The sequence below is a fragment of the Anser anser genome (assembly GCF_964211835.1).
Source record: "Anser anser genome assembly, chromosome: 3".
NCBI lineage: Eukaryota > Metazoa > Chordata > Aves > Anseriformes > Anatidae > Anser > Anser anser.
Genome location: NC_139722.1, coordinates 41,017,462 through 41,033,981, shown reverse-complemented (window position 1 = coordinate 41,033,981; position 16,520 = coordinate 41,017,462). Strand labels below are relative to the sequence as shown.

The window sequence follows — 16,520 nt, the reverse complement described above, 5'->3', positions numbered from 1 at the left end:
CTGATCAGGTGTCATGGTTTTGGCTGAGATAGGGTTAATTTTATTTGTAGAGGCTCACACAATGCCACATTTTGGATTTTTGATTGAAATAGTAGTAATAACACAGAGATGTTTTAGTTGTTGCAGAACAGGGCTTAAACGGAGACAAGGACGTTTCTGCTTCTCGTGCTGCCCTGCCAGCAAGGAGGCTGGGGGTGCACCAGGAGCTGGGAGGGGACACAGGCCGGGGCAGCTGACACAAACTGACCAAAGAGATAGTCCATACCATCTGGTGTCATACTCAGCAATAAAACTGAGGTAAAAGAAGGAGGAATGGGGGAACGTTTGGAGTGACGGTGTTTGTCTTCCCAAGGAACTATTACGTGTGACGAGTCCTGCTTTCCTGGACATGGCTGAACACCTGCCCTCAGGTGGAAAGTAGCAGATGAATTCCTTGTTTTGCTTTGCTTTTGCATGGGGCTTTTGTTTTACCTAGTAAACTGTCTTTATCTCAACCCATGAGTTCTCGCACTTTTACCTCACTAATTCTCTCCCCCATCCCACCTGGGGAGAGTGAGCATGCTGCCTGCTGGGGTTAAACCACAACAGTCCTTTTGGAACCTAACATGGCACCCAAAATGTTTGGGATGATAACAGATATGATTGCAGTGTGGAGTGTGCTAGACCAAGTTTTAAATGTTATAGCTGTTTAGCTGCTAATTGGCAGGTTAATGGGCTTGCCATGGGGCTAGCTTGCCTTACTGTATGATAGAGTCCAGTTCTTGTTATCAGCTGTTTTTGCTTCTGCTGTTTTCTCTACTGTTTATCATCCTGCTTTGCTGTGTCTGGGAACACTTTGATAACAGCTATGGCCATCTGCCTGGGCTGGCCAATGACGAGGGCATTGCTGCTGCTCCTGTGCTGCTGTAGTGGCCAGGCTGGAACCCCAGACTGAACTCAAGTCTTAGGGACTGTGACCTGTGGATGAGTCCACCTGGGAGCATGTAACACCCCAAAGTACTTCTGGCCACTGAGAAGTCCACTTCAGAGCAAGTGTACTTCAAAGTATCTGTGACCATGGAGAATTCCATGCCACTGTATGTGTCTGAAGGGACCTCTAAAGGCGTTGTGGCCAATGGAAAAGGCCACTCCAGATAAGGTACACCTCAAAGCGACTGTGGTCAATGGACAAGCCCAGGATGGAGCAGAGGCGAGGGGAATTCATTGCAATGTTAAACGCTATGGCCTGGTCCGAAAGAACCAGGTGTGGTGATTGTTCTGGACATGTCTTTAAACTGTTGTTTCTCATGATTTAGTTGCATGTTAGAGGAAATACTATGGCAGGAACCCCTCGCTGCTAGCCAGGCCAGGGACAAGGGGGGGAATTCATTTCAGTGTTAAACCCAGTAACCTGGTCTGAAGGGACAAGGGGTGGAGATTGTGATGGATATACCTTTAAATTGTTGTAATCCGTGATATGAGTTTCAAGTTATAGGATTTTTATTTTTTTTTTCACTTTTACCTTTCTGGTTCTCTTTCCCATCCCACCTGGGGAGAGTGAGCGAGTGTCTGTATGGGGCTGAGCTGCCTACTGGGGCTAAATCACGTCAGGTTACTCACCTCATTCAACCAAACTCATCCAGGCCATTTTGTCTTCCTCTGGGATGCCATGAAATGGCATGGGGGAAGGGATATTTGTCCTACTTAGGTCCATCAGTGTTAGCATTGGACAGAGCCTGTTCTGGTGCTGTGGCACTTTCAGCTCCCACTCTGAACCTCCTCTTCAAATCACCCTATGTGTGTGGGCTCATGCTCAGTCAGAAAAGGATGCCACAGCTCTGGTGATGAGAACGAACACTTACGCATGTGTGAACACCAATGCTGCTTTCACAGTACTAAATGGGCTGATGATAAACAGTGTGACATGATGCAAGCCTGTATTTCTTTCCCCACTCAAATAAGGTGACCCCCTCTGTATTGCCTGTTAGGGACAGTCCCAGGCCTGTTTTATCCTTCCGACTATGTCCAGAAATTATCTGGGAGAGCGCTAACCAGCTCTGGCCAGAAACACACGGAATACAACTGCTGATGATGTGCAAACAATACCCGATGCTGTGCCTGCCCTCATTCAGTTTATTAGCATAGGCAAAACTAAAGAGATCAATCCAGGGATCTGATCTGGGGAGCTGCAGACTAGGTGCCATGTGTTGGCTGCAAACCAGAGACTGAGAGCTGTGAGACTGTGAGGCAGTCCTCCAGACACTTTCTGTTACCTGCCCTTGAGATACTTTCATCACCCCTGACAGACTGTAAACAAAGGTTTTGAAATTACATTGAACTCACTACTGTACTAAGCTGTCTGTATAGTTCAGTTGTACCTACCTCTGAGATCAGATATTCGAATATCTACGTGACCAAGATCCATAAAGAACTTCAATGTGGTGAAACTAAGCAATTCTTTTCAGTGCAGATGTTTGGCTCATCCTTTTCAAGGCGACATCAGCTCAGCACTGAGTGAGAGAGAGTATTTCTACATTTACTCCCTTTTCTGGCTCTACTAACCTTGCATTAATTTCAGCATTGTGGTCCAGAATCCAGTTGAATCAGCCCAATACACCAGCCTAGACCCTACTCCGGAGGCCAGAGCACTCTCTAAAGAGTAGGATGTGCAGTTTTAAAGCCCCAAGCCCTTGAACTCTGTTGTCGCAGTTGCTAGACAGGTGCTATAACCACTGGGCATTGTACAGGAGGCAAACAGCTCTTCCTCTAGTTGCTTTTCCAAGGACAGAAAAGGAGCTAGAAAACCACCTGCACAAGAATACATTAGTACCACAACACAGGAGGATGCTTTTGTCTGCAAATCCCGGTTTCAAAGAAATGCCTAATTCTGGGCATTTATGAGAAAGGTGGGATTTAAGACACATTTCTAAATATTTGCTTATGGGTACCTTTGGTTTTCTCCCAGTCACTCTTTCTCCCTTCTTTGCAAAGGGCCATAGATGCTTACTTGTCTTCACGTACTCTACTCCTAAAATTGCAAGATTTACTAACCCTGCAAGGCCCATGCCCATCTGTGTATCTGGGTCTGAGTGTCCTTGCTTCCAGTTCCCTCTCTACTGAACAGCAAAAGTCATTTAACAGGCCAGTGAGCTTGGTCCTTTCAAGTCAGTCGGAAATGAGTTGCCCTCAGAAACTGTTCTTCCCTTTTGTCCTCTCATCAGGATTTTGCAGTTATCCTTTTTCATTCCTAACTGTGGCTATTTAGAACTTGAGTCTTTTGTACTGATATGTCACTGCCACAGAAGTGGGCAGATTTGATTATCTTTCTGATCCTTGTGAGTAATCTCATTTCAATCTTTGACCTCCCACAGGCACCTGCTCCTTTTGACATCAAAGCCAGCTCTTTATCACGGAAGTAGCTTAGCCTTATGGCAAAATTATCGATTGCAGATGACTTACACGCTTTTCCTGCTGTGCTCTATCAAAAGATGATCCTCTCTTTTGTTGCTTCTTTTGAAAATTAGGTTGAATTTGTTACTGTCTCAAGCAGCTGACTCTATGCTGGCTCATAACTTCTCAGGAATTGTCTCCATGTCTCTTTCTGCATCCGTACTTCCCTGTGCCTACCGTGCAGGTTGCTGGGCTCAGCAGACCTGCTTTCCACAATGTGTTCTAAAAAAGAACCCTCCTGCCGGAGAAGAGGCAAGCCCTCCCTCTAAATTTGGACATGCCACTGACTTTACATCCTTCCTCAGTCTCTTCTGTTTCCACTGTAGGCATTTCAAGGCAGGGAGTGTCCCACAGCCTGTGTGAGCAGTTATCCAGTTGTGGCAATACTTGCAGTGGGCAGTTCATGCTTGACTATGTTTGGGTTGCCATATATGCAAATATCTCCTAAGAGTCTCACCAATATCTGAAATAAGAATTTATTATGATTGACATATTACCATTTTTTTTTAAACAATAGGTCTAATTCATCTGGCTGTGATCAGTTCTCTTTCCCAGTAGAATTTTCTTCTACTTTGGCAAGAATCCAGTCATTCTTTTCTGGGACTAATGATGCATTGAATGAATGTATCTGTTTACCAGCACCAACCTCTTCTATCAAATAAAATTACTTTTGCTACTTTCATGTACTAGACAATTTTCTTAGACTTTTCCTAAAAGAGTAATGACAAGTTTGATACTGTAAGCCAAAAAATTAAATAACTACCTTATGTTCTAGCTTCAAGATCTTATTTTAAGTAGTCTATCCTTCTAGTTTTAAGCAATTGCTCTTGACAGCCTTTCGCCTTCGGTGCTTTATTCCATTCAATTTCACTTACAACATTCTGCTTACTCCCAAGGTATTAGGGAGTAAGTGACCATTGAACATAAGACTCTTCAAAACAAGGTTGAACGGTTGAATTGCAGAAAAAATAAAAAATAAAAATAATAAAACAGAAAAAAGAAGCTTGGGAACGTTTTCTACCCCCCTTAAATAAAAGGGCACAAAAGTGGGGTTTCCCCAGAATTAACTCAAACCTATGTCTAGATTAGAATTTGTCTATAATTGAAAGATTGACATGGCTCTGTAGTGCCTGGCTGATGACATTGCACAGTGCCTGACAATGATGCCACTCACGTGAGATATTGGCACGATATTTCAGCCTATACATCTGGAAACTCAGAACTCCGTAAGTACTGCCTGTTGAGCAGGTGTCACCTGTGAGAGTGATACTGCGAACCATGGCATTAGACCCTATCTATGTCCAGGAATGGATGCTTAATTTAGTGTCTCTACAATCATCTGCATTATCAGAATGTGGAATTTTCTATTACTGCTTTGACTCATCTTTTGGTAAAAACACTGATAATGCAACATCAAAACAATTCTGAAGGCAGATGTTCTAGGGCTAAACAAGAACAGATCCTAGCTGAAAATTTGTCCTAAAGGGCTTTACTGTAGTAAAACAGAAAATCTTATTCTCAAAAGCATATATCCAAAACAAAATAGCATTCTAACAGTGAACGGAATCCTTCTTACAATTTCAAACACTATAAACTGCAAGTAGATATCCCTCCATAAAGTTAATAAGAATCTCATTCTTTGGAGAAATAACAGAAATATTAAAGGATCTTTTGGCTAACAGTGGTATCTATGAGAAATAAAGACATATAAAGTTAACATTTATGTGTTGGGAGACAATAAAAAAGGTTTTGGGAGACAATAAAAAAGGTTTTTTTAAATATGTGAACAGAAAAAGGAGAACAAAAGAAAACATAGATCCGCTACTTGATGGGGAAGGTCTCCTCACAGACAATGACAGAGGCAAAGCAGAGATGTTTAATGCCTTCTTCGCCTCTGTCTTCAACACCGATGATGGGCTTCGGGACCCAGGGTGCCCTGAGCTGGAGGACCATGACGGTGGGAACGACAAACTCCCAACCGACCCTGAACGTGTGCGGGATTTGCTGCTCCACCTGGATCCATACAAGTCCATGGGTCCGGATGGGATTCATCCCAGGGTGCTTAAAGAGCTGGCTGACGTCATCGCGGGACCTCTCTCAATTATTTTTCAACAATCTTGGGAATCTGGAGAGGTCCCAGTAGACTGAAAGCTGGCAAATGTTGTGCCAATTTTCAAGAAGGGTAAGAAAAAAGACCCTAGCAATTACAGGCCTGTCAGTCTCATGTCAGTGCCTGGTAAAATTATGGAGAGGATGATCCTTGAAGTTATTGAAGCGCACCTGTGGGACAATGCAGTCGTTGGTCCCAGCCAACATGGGTTCATGAGGGGTAGGTCCTGCCTAACAGATTTGATTTCCTTTTATGATAAAATCACCCATCTAGTCAATCAAGGGAAACCAGCTGATGTGATCTTTTGACACGGTTTCCCATAGGATCCTACTGGACAAAATGTCTAGCATACAACTTAACAAAAACATCATACGACAGGTGAGCAATTGGCTGACGGGCAGGGCTCAAAGGGTTGTGGTAAATGGGGCCGCATCTGGCTGGCGGATGGTCACTAGTGGGGTCCCCCATGGCTCCATTTTAGGGCCAGTCCTCTTCAACGTTTTTATAAATGATTTGGATGTAGGACTAGAAGGTGTTTTGAGCAAATTTGCCAATGACACCAAACTTGGAGGAGTTGTGAACTCGGATGAGGGTCAAAGGCCTTGCAGAGAGATCTGGACAGATTGGAGAGGTGGGCGATCACCAACCACATGAAGTTTAACAAAAGCAAGTGCCAGGTCCTGCACCTGGGACAGGGCAACCCTGGCTATACGTACAGACTGGGCGAGGAGACGCTGGAGAGCAGCCCCACAGAGAGGGATCTGGGGGTTGTGGTTGACAGCAAGTTGAGAGAGGTGGGGGTTGGTCTATTCTCCCACGTGCCTGGTGACAGGACGAGGGGGAATGGGCTAAAGGTGTGCCAGGGGAGGTTTAGGTTGGATGTTAGGAAGAATTTCTTTACTGAAAGGGTTGTTAGGCACTGGAATGAGCTGCCCAGGGAGGTGGTTGAGTCACCATCCCTGGAGATCTTTAAAAGATGTTTAGATGTAGCCCTTAGTGATATGGTTTAGTGTAGGACTTGTTAGTGTTAGGGCTGAGGTTGGACTAGATGATCTTGGAGGTCTCTTCCAACCTAGACAATTCTGTGATTCTGTGATTCTGTGAATATGAGCCAGCAGTGTGCCCTGGCAGCCAGGGGGGCCAGCCGTATCCTGGGATGCATCAAGCACAGCATCGCTAGTCAGTCAAGGGAAGTGATTGTCCCACTCTACTCTGCGGTGGTGCGGCCTCACCTCGAGTACTGTGTGCAGTTCTGGGCACCACAGTACAAAAAGGACATGAAATTGTTGGAGAGTGTCCAGAGGAGGGCGACGAAGATGGTGAAGGGCCTAGAGGGGAAGACATATGAGGAGCAGCTGAGGTCACTGGGCCTGTTCAGCCTGGAGAAGACGAGGCTGAGGGGGGACCTCATCGCAGTCTACAACTTCCTCGCGAGGGGGAGTGGAGGGGCAGGTGACCTATTCTCCGCTATCACCAGTGATAGGACCTATGGGAATGGTGTTAAGTTGAGGTAGGGGAGGTTTAGGCTAGACATCAGGAAGAGGTTCTTCACTGAGAGAGTGGCTGCACACTGGAACAGGCTCCCCAGTGAAGTAGTCACTGCACCAAGCCTGTCTGAATTTAAGAAGCGATTGGACTGTGCACTTAGTCACATGGTCTAAACTTTTGGGCAGACCTGTGGGGTGCCAGGAGTTGGACTTGATGATCCTTATGGGTCCCTTCCAACTCGGAATATTCTGTGATTCTATGATTCTATGCATATTTATAGAAGGAAGATGAAAAGGACAAACGCACATATGAGCACATTACAGTGAACCTTTCCTCCCTGTTCTTAATGTGTCAGTTGTCTTCACTGAGCAAAAGTTCTTTCAGAGCAGAGGCTGTATCTACATACATTATCTACATACATTATAGCACTTTGCACAATCTGTCCCCAGTTTGATGAATGGGTCTTTAGGTCTCTACTGCACTACAAATGTATTAAGCTGAATACTAATAATAAGAAACAGTGCTTTCTTATTAGTTACACCAATCCCAAATTATGGAAAGTTTACAAGACTTCTGATTTCAAGCTGGATATTGAGGCTAGATTTGGGTTGTAGATTATATATTAAAGTTTGTGATCCAATTTTAATCGTGTTTTTTTTTTTCATCTCAGATTGTTTGATTTTTCTTCTCTTTTATATTATACTAGCATAAATAATCCAGGCACTATACACAACCATCCCATTTGTATCAGTTTGCAAGGGTTTTACTATAGCCAAGTTCAGATATTTAACATGACATACCTAATATGAGACCATTAAAATTCTGGGTTAAATCCAAAAATGATTTGTTGGAGGTAAAAATTAGGCTCTTTATACATAATTGCACCCTCAGGAATGAAACAAAGTATAATAAGGTGATAAGGTGTAAGTTAGACTAAAATATGTACTCACCTTTCAGCTTCAAATCAAAGCTCACTGAAATTAAAGGAAATTTTCCGAAATTCACTGGCTTTTGTATTCAGCATCAACATAAAATAATTTCTACATTATTTTGATGGAATTAATTGCATCTCTGGAAAATAAAGGTTCTGAAATCATTAAAAATTGGTGTACAAAAGGATACACTGTTAAACCTGACAGGTGATGTGACATGCTTTTTCACTTACTCCCTCCAAATTAGGAGCTAAGTGTAACAATGAGATTGCTAAAGCTGCTGTCTTGTGATAGGGATCAGTCAGGTGCTTGATGATTTTGGATGCAGATAGCAGAGAATCACAGAATGGCTGAGGCTGGAAGGGACCTCCAGAGACCATCTAGTCCAGATAAATCCATTTGGTATGTGTCCCATCTTCCTCCAGAATTCTTTCCTCTGGCCAATCACACCTAAAGATATCAGCTCACGCTCCAGTCCGCCCCATGACATAAAAATCCAGGCATAAACTGATGAAGTCTAAAATTCCCATCTTTGGCAGTATCTGTTGACAGATCCCTAGCATTCTTATCATTAGCATGCATTATTAGCAGTCATTAGCAGCACCATTCTGTCATCACTCCCAGAAGAGTGGCCTGTTCAGTACACGCTGAGATCACACCGGTATCCGTACTTTGTTGGTAACTATGCTGTTTCACAAAACCCATGAGATACTGATAGCTTTAGCAAAAAGCTGAATGTTTCCATGTTAAGAGACACTTTTAATGGTACCTAAGCCATGGAGTCTGGTCTCCCTTCTCCAGAACCATGATTTGGAGACAAGAAAATCGAAGTGTCCTTACTGTACTGTCCCACTTACCTCTCAGATTCACAGAATGGTCCCAAACTGATAGTCTGCAAAGAGCAGTGGCAGCAGTGGGAGGAAACTATTTTGCAATTCTCTGAGTGCAAAGAGGGTGAATGGCAATGCAGAGTAAGGCCCCTGATACAAAATATGCTCTCATGACATGTAACTCTCATGAGGTAGATAAAGGTGTTTGCTATAGGTACAGAGTTATCAGAGAGCTCTGATGTGATGGTATGTTCCTGTCATTAATGCCCTTACCACTTGATCCAGGAACTACTAGGTGCTCTGTGGTACAACTGAAAGAGAAGCAGTAGGTACAACAGAGGTTCCTGTGTCTGAGTGCAAAACTAAGGGGGAGCCAAAAGCTAGATTATGTTCACAGATGCTTCCCTCAAGACAAAGCAGTTCTCAGTTCCCAGTATTGCAAAATGCCATTTGACATCTGCTCTCACCAAGCCTTTGGTCCCTGAACAAGAGATTGCTGATCCTGGCCTTTAGGTTTTCTTCACTGCACAGTGGGTCACAATTCACGCTGCATGGGCATTGAAGCTGAGAGTGATCAGAAAGCCAGAAGCAGGACAGCCCAAGTCACACAAATCTCAGTGATTTGGCCTACCTGTGCACTGGGGCCAGTATCACTATTATGGGCTGTGTGGCCAATGCTGACTCTATTGCATAAGGGTAGCCGTGTCCTACCCATTTGCTCATTTCCAACAATATGTTAACACAGTTGACAATAAAGTGAAAAAAATACTTTCTTAGATTTTATATAGTTCCAGTCAAATAGCAACTAATCAACTCCATTCTGCTCAATGGAAAAAAGGTTTCAAAGTAATGTTACAGAAGATTTAAAGAATTTAAGTAATGTATGTTGGTATCTGTTCTCTATGTTTGTCATGTAGATATTAAAAAAAAAATGAATTGCCATGAGTACCAGGTCTAATTCTTTTATCCTGTTCCTTCTGGCTTGATTTTTCTCATGGGAGCTTCCCCTTTTGGAAATGTAACAATGACTGTCCCTAGGAAATCCACTCTTTTTTGAACTTAAATTCAAAAACTCTGTGGTTTAAACATTCTCTTGAAGACAAATAGCTGTATCATTCTGGCATTTCCTACATACCTTTGAAAACTCTAATGAATGTTTAAATGAAATAAAAGAGTTATTTTAGCATTTATTTAATCTAAGTGCCTTGGGAGTGGAAATTCGTGACTTCCATTTTATCACTCGACCTTCTCCTTAATTCTGTTCACGTTTGTCAGAAGCATCGAGCCTACTGTTATTTGCATAAAATGCTGTCTTTTTACAAAATTACTCCCTAATAGAATAGAGTTGCCAATACTTTTGTGCCCATATAAAATTGAATCTGACCTTTTCTCTCACTCCTCACACTGAAAACACATGGTTATCCCAATCTAACCACTTTGTCTGAAGGACAGTAAAGCCCTCTGAGATTCAGTGTCTCCTACTGATGTTTCCCTTCTTTCCAAGTCAGTGTATCACAGGCTGCAGAACTTGCACTGCTACCAAAGAATGACCTGGAAGATTATGTTGAACAACATGATTTTAATTTCTGCTTTCATAGTACTAGATATCCTTTGGACAATTATTTTTGGAAGAGTGCATGTGTGTGTATATACAAGTGTGAGGGTTTTTGTTTGTTTGTTTGTTTTCTTTGACATATTTACGTTATAAGACAAATGATTTTAAACTAGTCATTAGACCCCTTGCCTGATTTTCAGGCTGAACTCTCTGTAGATGGAACCAAATCAGATATTTCATGGACACCAAATGCCCACAGATTTGACAAAGAAGCATTTAAGAATGCTTTTTAGGGGCGTTACCAGCTAGCCTTCCTTAGCTGGCCTCCTTAGGAATCTAAAACCCTTGGGCCCATGATAGGAAACTGCAGTCTACATGAAATGGTGGAAGTAAAACTCCCTAATTATCCAGGGTTTCCAGGATCACTGGAATTCCAGATTTTCGTTTTTCCTTTACTTTGACCATTTTTTTTTTTTTTTTTTTTAAAGATCTTTAACTTTCAAAGCACAATCAGTAAGCAGACCAGACTATTCTTTTAGATATTGGTTGGGAAATTGCATGTGGCTTCTTTCAAACATACACACATAAGCACATCTGTTACAACACTTGAAATGTGTGGCTTTTTTTTTTTCCAGTTTTACCTCATAATTTTCAGTCTACAGTGATTAGGATAAGAGTTGAAGAGAAGCATCAGTGTGGTATACATGGTAATCTCTTTCCACATTCCTAATAAAAACAGTCTTTTTAGGAAAAAGCTTACTCAGTTTCTTTTTTCAGCAATATTTTTGCTTACAATTATTATTATAGCATGAGTTTCCTAAAGAAGCTTAAAAGACTTGGGTGCCCAAATCTCAGTGAAATCAAGTAAAACATATGCACCTAATGTGCATTAACTATTGCTGCCTAACATCATTAATGCTTGTGTTCCTCAAGAAGCATGATGACAGAGCTAAGCGTAATCTTAGGGTGGCTTTCACAAAGAGGAGATGAGGTTAGTGACCTTACCTGAGTGTCTGAATTTGGATACTTAACAGGCAAGGTAGATAAAAGTTTGTTAAATGAAAAATAGTCTTTTTACTCTCAGACTGGAGTGCATTCCCCTTGATGGGAAAGGAAATTGTGATGGGAATCTGGGAAATCCTGAAATCTTAATGCAGGAATAGGTCTTCTAAAGAGTAGCTCATACCAGTCCATAGGTGACTAGCCCCTCGCTGTTTATCACAGCATTAAGTGCTGAATTGTAGAGACAGAACTGCCTTATCTTTTAGACATAATTTATTTCTTTGGGGCAGCCACTGACCATGAATTTCCACTTCTATGCATTTTGGATTATCTCACTGTGTGGGATAGCACTGAAGTCTTCCATTTGCTTAATTTGTAGATTTTGGTTCAGTGGTTTCAATTGTGTGTCACTTTGCTTATTTGCTTAGATTTGCTTTAAAGCGTGATTCTCTTGGAGGTCTCTTGACTCCTTTCAACTGAACAAACTGTAGCTCCAGCCTCCTGCTACAAACAGAGTACAGATCCAGTGGAACCTGCCAAAGCAAGCACTCCTACCACATTTACCTCTTCCAAATACCCACTACCCAGAGTGACACTGCAACACAGTAAAAATTATATTTGATTTACATTTCAGGAAATTAATTCTTACAGAGTAATGCCATTTTGGTTTCAGAGTTTTGTTTTGTTTGGTTTGGTTTGGTTGGTTGGTTGGTTGGTTGGTTTTTGTTTCATTTTATCCTTTCTGTTCTTTAGGTATTCAGAAATAGGGAATCTGGGGGCAGTTCTGCTTTTCTTTGCAGCCTTTGCTATGCAAGCATCACCTCCCCATGTTCTACATTTCAATAACCTATTTTTACAGGTATGTAATCTTTTAAATGTTTCTGTGCATAGGGTGGAAAGACTCATTAGTTAACTGAATAAAAAAATAAATAATAATTTAAAAAAAAAAGTAAAATTAAAGTAGGTTTCCAATAACCAAGCACTTTTTGACAGTTAAAGAGGGTGTTCAAATGATTTCATCTTAACTCTGGTAATAAAATCAATATAAACAAAGGTGTTTGCTGATTTAATTTAGAAAAGACAAATCTGGAGATGTGTGGAGTAAATAAATAGAAAATAGAATCCAGCATCTGCAGTCTACACATCTGTTGACCTGTCTCCAGCTGCAGCCACTTCTGATGTTTCTGAATGAGGTGAAAAAGAAAAAAAGGCAAATTAAGACATCAGGCCTGAGAATATATCTGCCCAGTGTACAATGGAAAGCTTTTCTCTTCACTGATCCCCTGAAGCTTTGGTAAGCTTTAGTTACAGTGGAGGTCTTAGCACAGAGCTCCAGGTGTTACGGGCACTCTAAAGGCAATGCATGACTTATTATCCTTTCCATGGTCCATGAAAGGATGACATAAATAATGAATTCATACATTTGCAAGCATTAAGGTCAGGAAGCACCTCCACAGCTATGCCACCTGAGTCCCCAGACCTACCAGCCACAGAATTTCCCTCAGAGGGCGGATTAAATTATATCTCCTAGAAGGATTTTGAAATTTATTTTAAAGACCTAAACCCATGCTGAGTCTCAACCCCACACCCACACCCCTTTTAGAAGACTGTTACTTAATTCAATTATCCTCTCTGATAGAAAGCTATAACTTCTTTCAAGGCTGAATTCTCTGCCATGGACCTTGTTCAGTCTTTGTCAACAAGCTGAGAAAGTCCCTGAAACTGGATGTCTTTTCCATATGTAAGTACCTAGACATAACACGCAAGCCACCTCCCAGTCTTCTCTAGATAAACCGGACAGATCGAACTCTGCAAACCTCACACGGTACAACTTGTTTTCCAGCTGCCAGATTAAACCTCCCAAACCTTTCATCTCTGGCACTGTTATTAGGCTGCACCACTCCCCTGGAATGTGGGAAGGCTCTTCAAAGGATTTTAAAGTGACCATCTGATATCCACACTGAAGTACTGTCTGAGGGGATTTTGATATTTCTTTTGATTCAGATCTTGGCTTTGAGAACCTGATGGCTATGGCTGTTTTAGGGTGCAGTAATGGCTTTGCCACAAGTGAACAGGAGAGCAATTCATTGTTATGTAAGGCAGATGTTCCTCCAGGTTTTCTCTACTATGCAGAGCTTATTTCTGGCATCTTTATTTTATTTTATTTTATTTTATTTTATTTTATTTTATTTTATTTTATTTTATTTTATTTTATTTTATTTTATTTTATTTTATTTTATTTTATATTTTTTCCTCTCTGATCTGGCAAATGAATTTGTGGACACATGTATGTAAGGAAAATCATCAAAGCTCTGATTACACCTAACACAGTCCATCATAGGTATGAAGAAGGAAATGCAACAGGCCCAGAGAAGTTGCTGTCTTCTATAGGTTACAAACTCTCATCTAAAAACTACCACAAGGGACCAGAACACAAATACATACACACATATACACACTTCTTTGCTCATCATTTAACTTTTCTAATTAATTTAAACGTATTCTAATTTTCTAAGCAATTCCATACTAAATGAGGGTCTAATGCATTTTCAGTGAGATTTCAAATATCCCCTTTTGGAGGTGAAGTGGCCCCAGAGTCCACAGGTTTTCATGTATGTCCATTGAGTTCAATGAGCTCTAACCAGCTCTCTATACTATGAGGATTTAACCTTTTAAATTTTTATGATTAAAATGACTAGTTTTCTTATCCTATCCTCTGCTGTCACTTCTATATTAGATGGGTTGTTTATTAGTCATATTTTACAGGACTTGCTAATCAACTATGTCTTGCTTACAAATAAGTAATACTCTAATTTAGGAAAGAGTTGACCATTCCCCCCTCAAGCTTTTATGTACTTTTCAAACAAGTAAACTTGAGGCAAAAAATACATGCTTGGAAACAATGAAATGCATTATATATGCATTCCCATATATTTATAAGTTTGTTAATTAATAACATTATAAATATCAAAATAATTAATAAAAAATAAAAATAAAGTCCTGTATCTCATCCATGCTTTCTCATTGTAGACATCAAATATTGCCACATGGATTGGAGTTTCTCAGGAAAGGGCTACGTATACAAACATTTTTGGTAAGGAAACAAAAAGGAGCATCTTTACACAGACTGTGTACTTTGCTTGGCAGGGTTTTAATGTACTTCTCACACGAACAGACACACAGTAGCAGCTCAGTGCCATGTTTATTTCCTAACCTCATAGATGGAATATGTTTTGCTCATCTTTTCACATGATGCAGCACATCCCAAGAGAGATTTAAACCTCTTTTACCTTGCTCCCATGTTCAGTTATCTGCACCTGGCTCCTTTGCTGTCTAAAGTCACCCCTGAGAAGGTGGACTGAAAATCAATTGGCAATAAGCAGCAAGAATTTGTTACTGTCAAAGTGTCACAGTGCAAAATAAGTAGCTGGTTTTCCCAGATACCTCTGCATCTTAAGTAACCTACCCAAATATCCTCAGACACAAAGAAAGAATACTATATCACCAGCTCTGCTGTCTATGTTTGGTACTTCTCCCTTCAGCTGTCTCAACACAATCCTTTGAAGGCACTTATTCTGCTTTGTGAAGCACATTGCTGAATCTGTAGTATCCAAACAGTACAATGAGACTGTCAAAACCAAGTACTGATAAGATAAACACTTTCTCTAAATGAAGTGCTGCTGACACCAAAGTCCATTTTGGCACAAAAGAATATGTAAACAGAGCAAAGGAAATCAGCTGCCTCTTAGAGTCCAATAGGAACTCACAATGCGCAAAGTTCTGTTCACTGCAGTCTTGTGAGTAGAGGTCAATTCACCTTCCCCACATCTGAGTGGTATGGGGATGGGGAAGGGCAGGGCTGGGCATGGATGAGGGCTTGTTCCAGGGCTGGGCACAAGATGAGCACATGCCACCAAAGCAAGCTGAGAGCTGGAGAATTCACACACACTGGATCTTGCAGTATTTGGCCACGAATCTTGGACTTCCTTCATCATTGGCCACAGCTTTGAGAAATGGAGTAGCTGTGCAGCTTGCAGTAAGTGGATATAGATCTGTCCTCCTACTCTCACCTTCTGAGGAACAAAGGCAAATTTGGATCCCAAATCCACAGCTGATCTCTGTAATCTCTAGTGTACGAGTTCAGATTCATCATCTTCCAAAGTTTCCACATGCAGTCCTACCTACAGCCCCAAGTACCTTATCTTAATTCGTGTTCCGTCAATTCTTAATACTATAAATACAGCAAAAATATGACTTGGTTACATTAGTGGGCTCTATAAAGATTGCACAGTTACCTGGCAAACATAATAATAAAGTTAGCTTATTACAGCAGCAGCTACTCACAGCCGCATAACAATTTGCATTCTAGATCCCTGTTCTCATTTCTTATAACCTTCAGGTGTTCAAAAGAGCTGCCTCATACTGAGCTATTAATTCCATATTTAGGCACCTTGACTTTAAATGTACTGAGTGCCTCTTGGCTGTGATGAATGTCAAACAGCTTTCAGATTCAGAAGATTGCATGAATTTCTAATTTTTTTCAAGTCTCTGGTTCTGTCCTTGAAAGTAAGGCAACCTCTGTATATGTTTTTATTCCATTCAACAAAAATAACACTAATCTTTCCTATATAATAATACCAATAATAATAACAACATTAAAAATAGCAGAGGGAGAAAAAGTAAAGAGGAGAGGAGAGGAGAGGAGAGGAGAGGAGAGGAGAGGAGAGGAGAGGAGAGGAGAGGAGAGGAGAGGAGAGGAGAGGAGAGGAGAGGAGAGGAGAGAGAGGAGAGGAGAGGAGAGGAGAGGAGAGGAGAGGAGAGGAGAGGAGAGGAGAGGAGAGGAGAGGAGAGGAGAGGAGAGGGAGAGGGAGAGGGAGAGGGAGAGGGAGAGGGAGAGGGGAGGGAGAGGGAGAGGGAGAGGGAGAGGGAGAGGGAGAGGGAGAGGGAGAGGGAGAGGGAGAGGGAGAGGGAGGGGAGAGGGAGAGGGAGAGGGAGAGGGAGAGGGAGAGGGAGAGGGAGAGGGAGAGGGAGAGGGAGAGGGAGAGGGAGAGGGAGAGGGAGAGGGAGAGGGAGAGGAGAGGGAGAGGGAGAGGAAGGAGAGGGAGAGGGAGAGGGAGAGGGAGAGGGAGAGGGGAGAGGGAGAGGAAGGAAAGAGAAAGAAAGGAAAGGAAAGG

General features: G+C 41.8%; 1 long non-coding RNA gene across 4 annotated transcripts in view; it reads right to left on the bottom strand.

Moving 5' to 3' along the window:
* Nucleotides 1–16,520, bottom strand: part of LOC310896254 — a 68,857-nt gene that overhangs the window by 14,926 nt on the left and 37,411 nt on the right. The gene's annotated exons all lie outside the window — the stretch shown is intronic.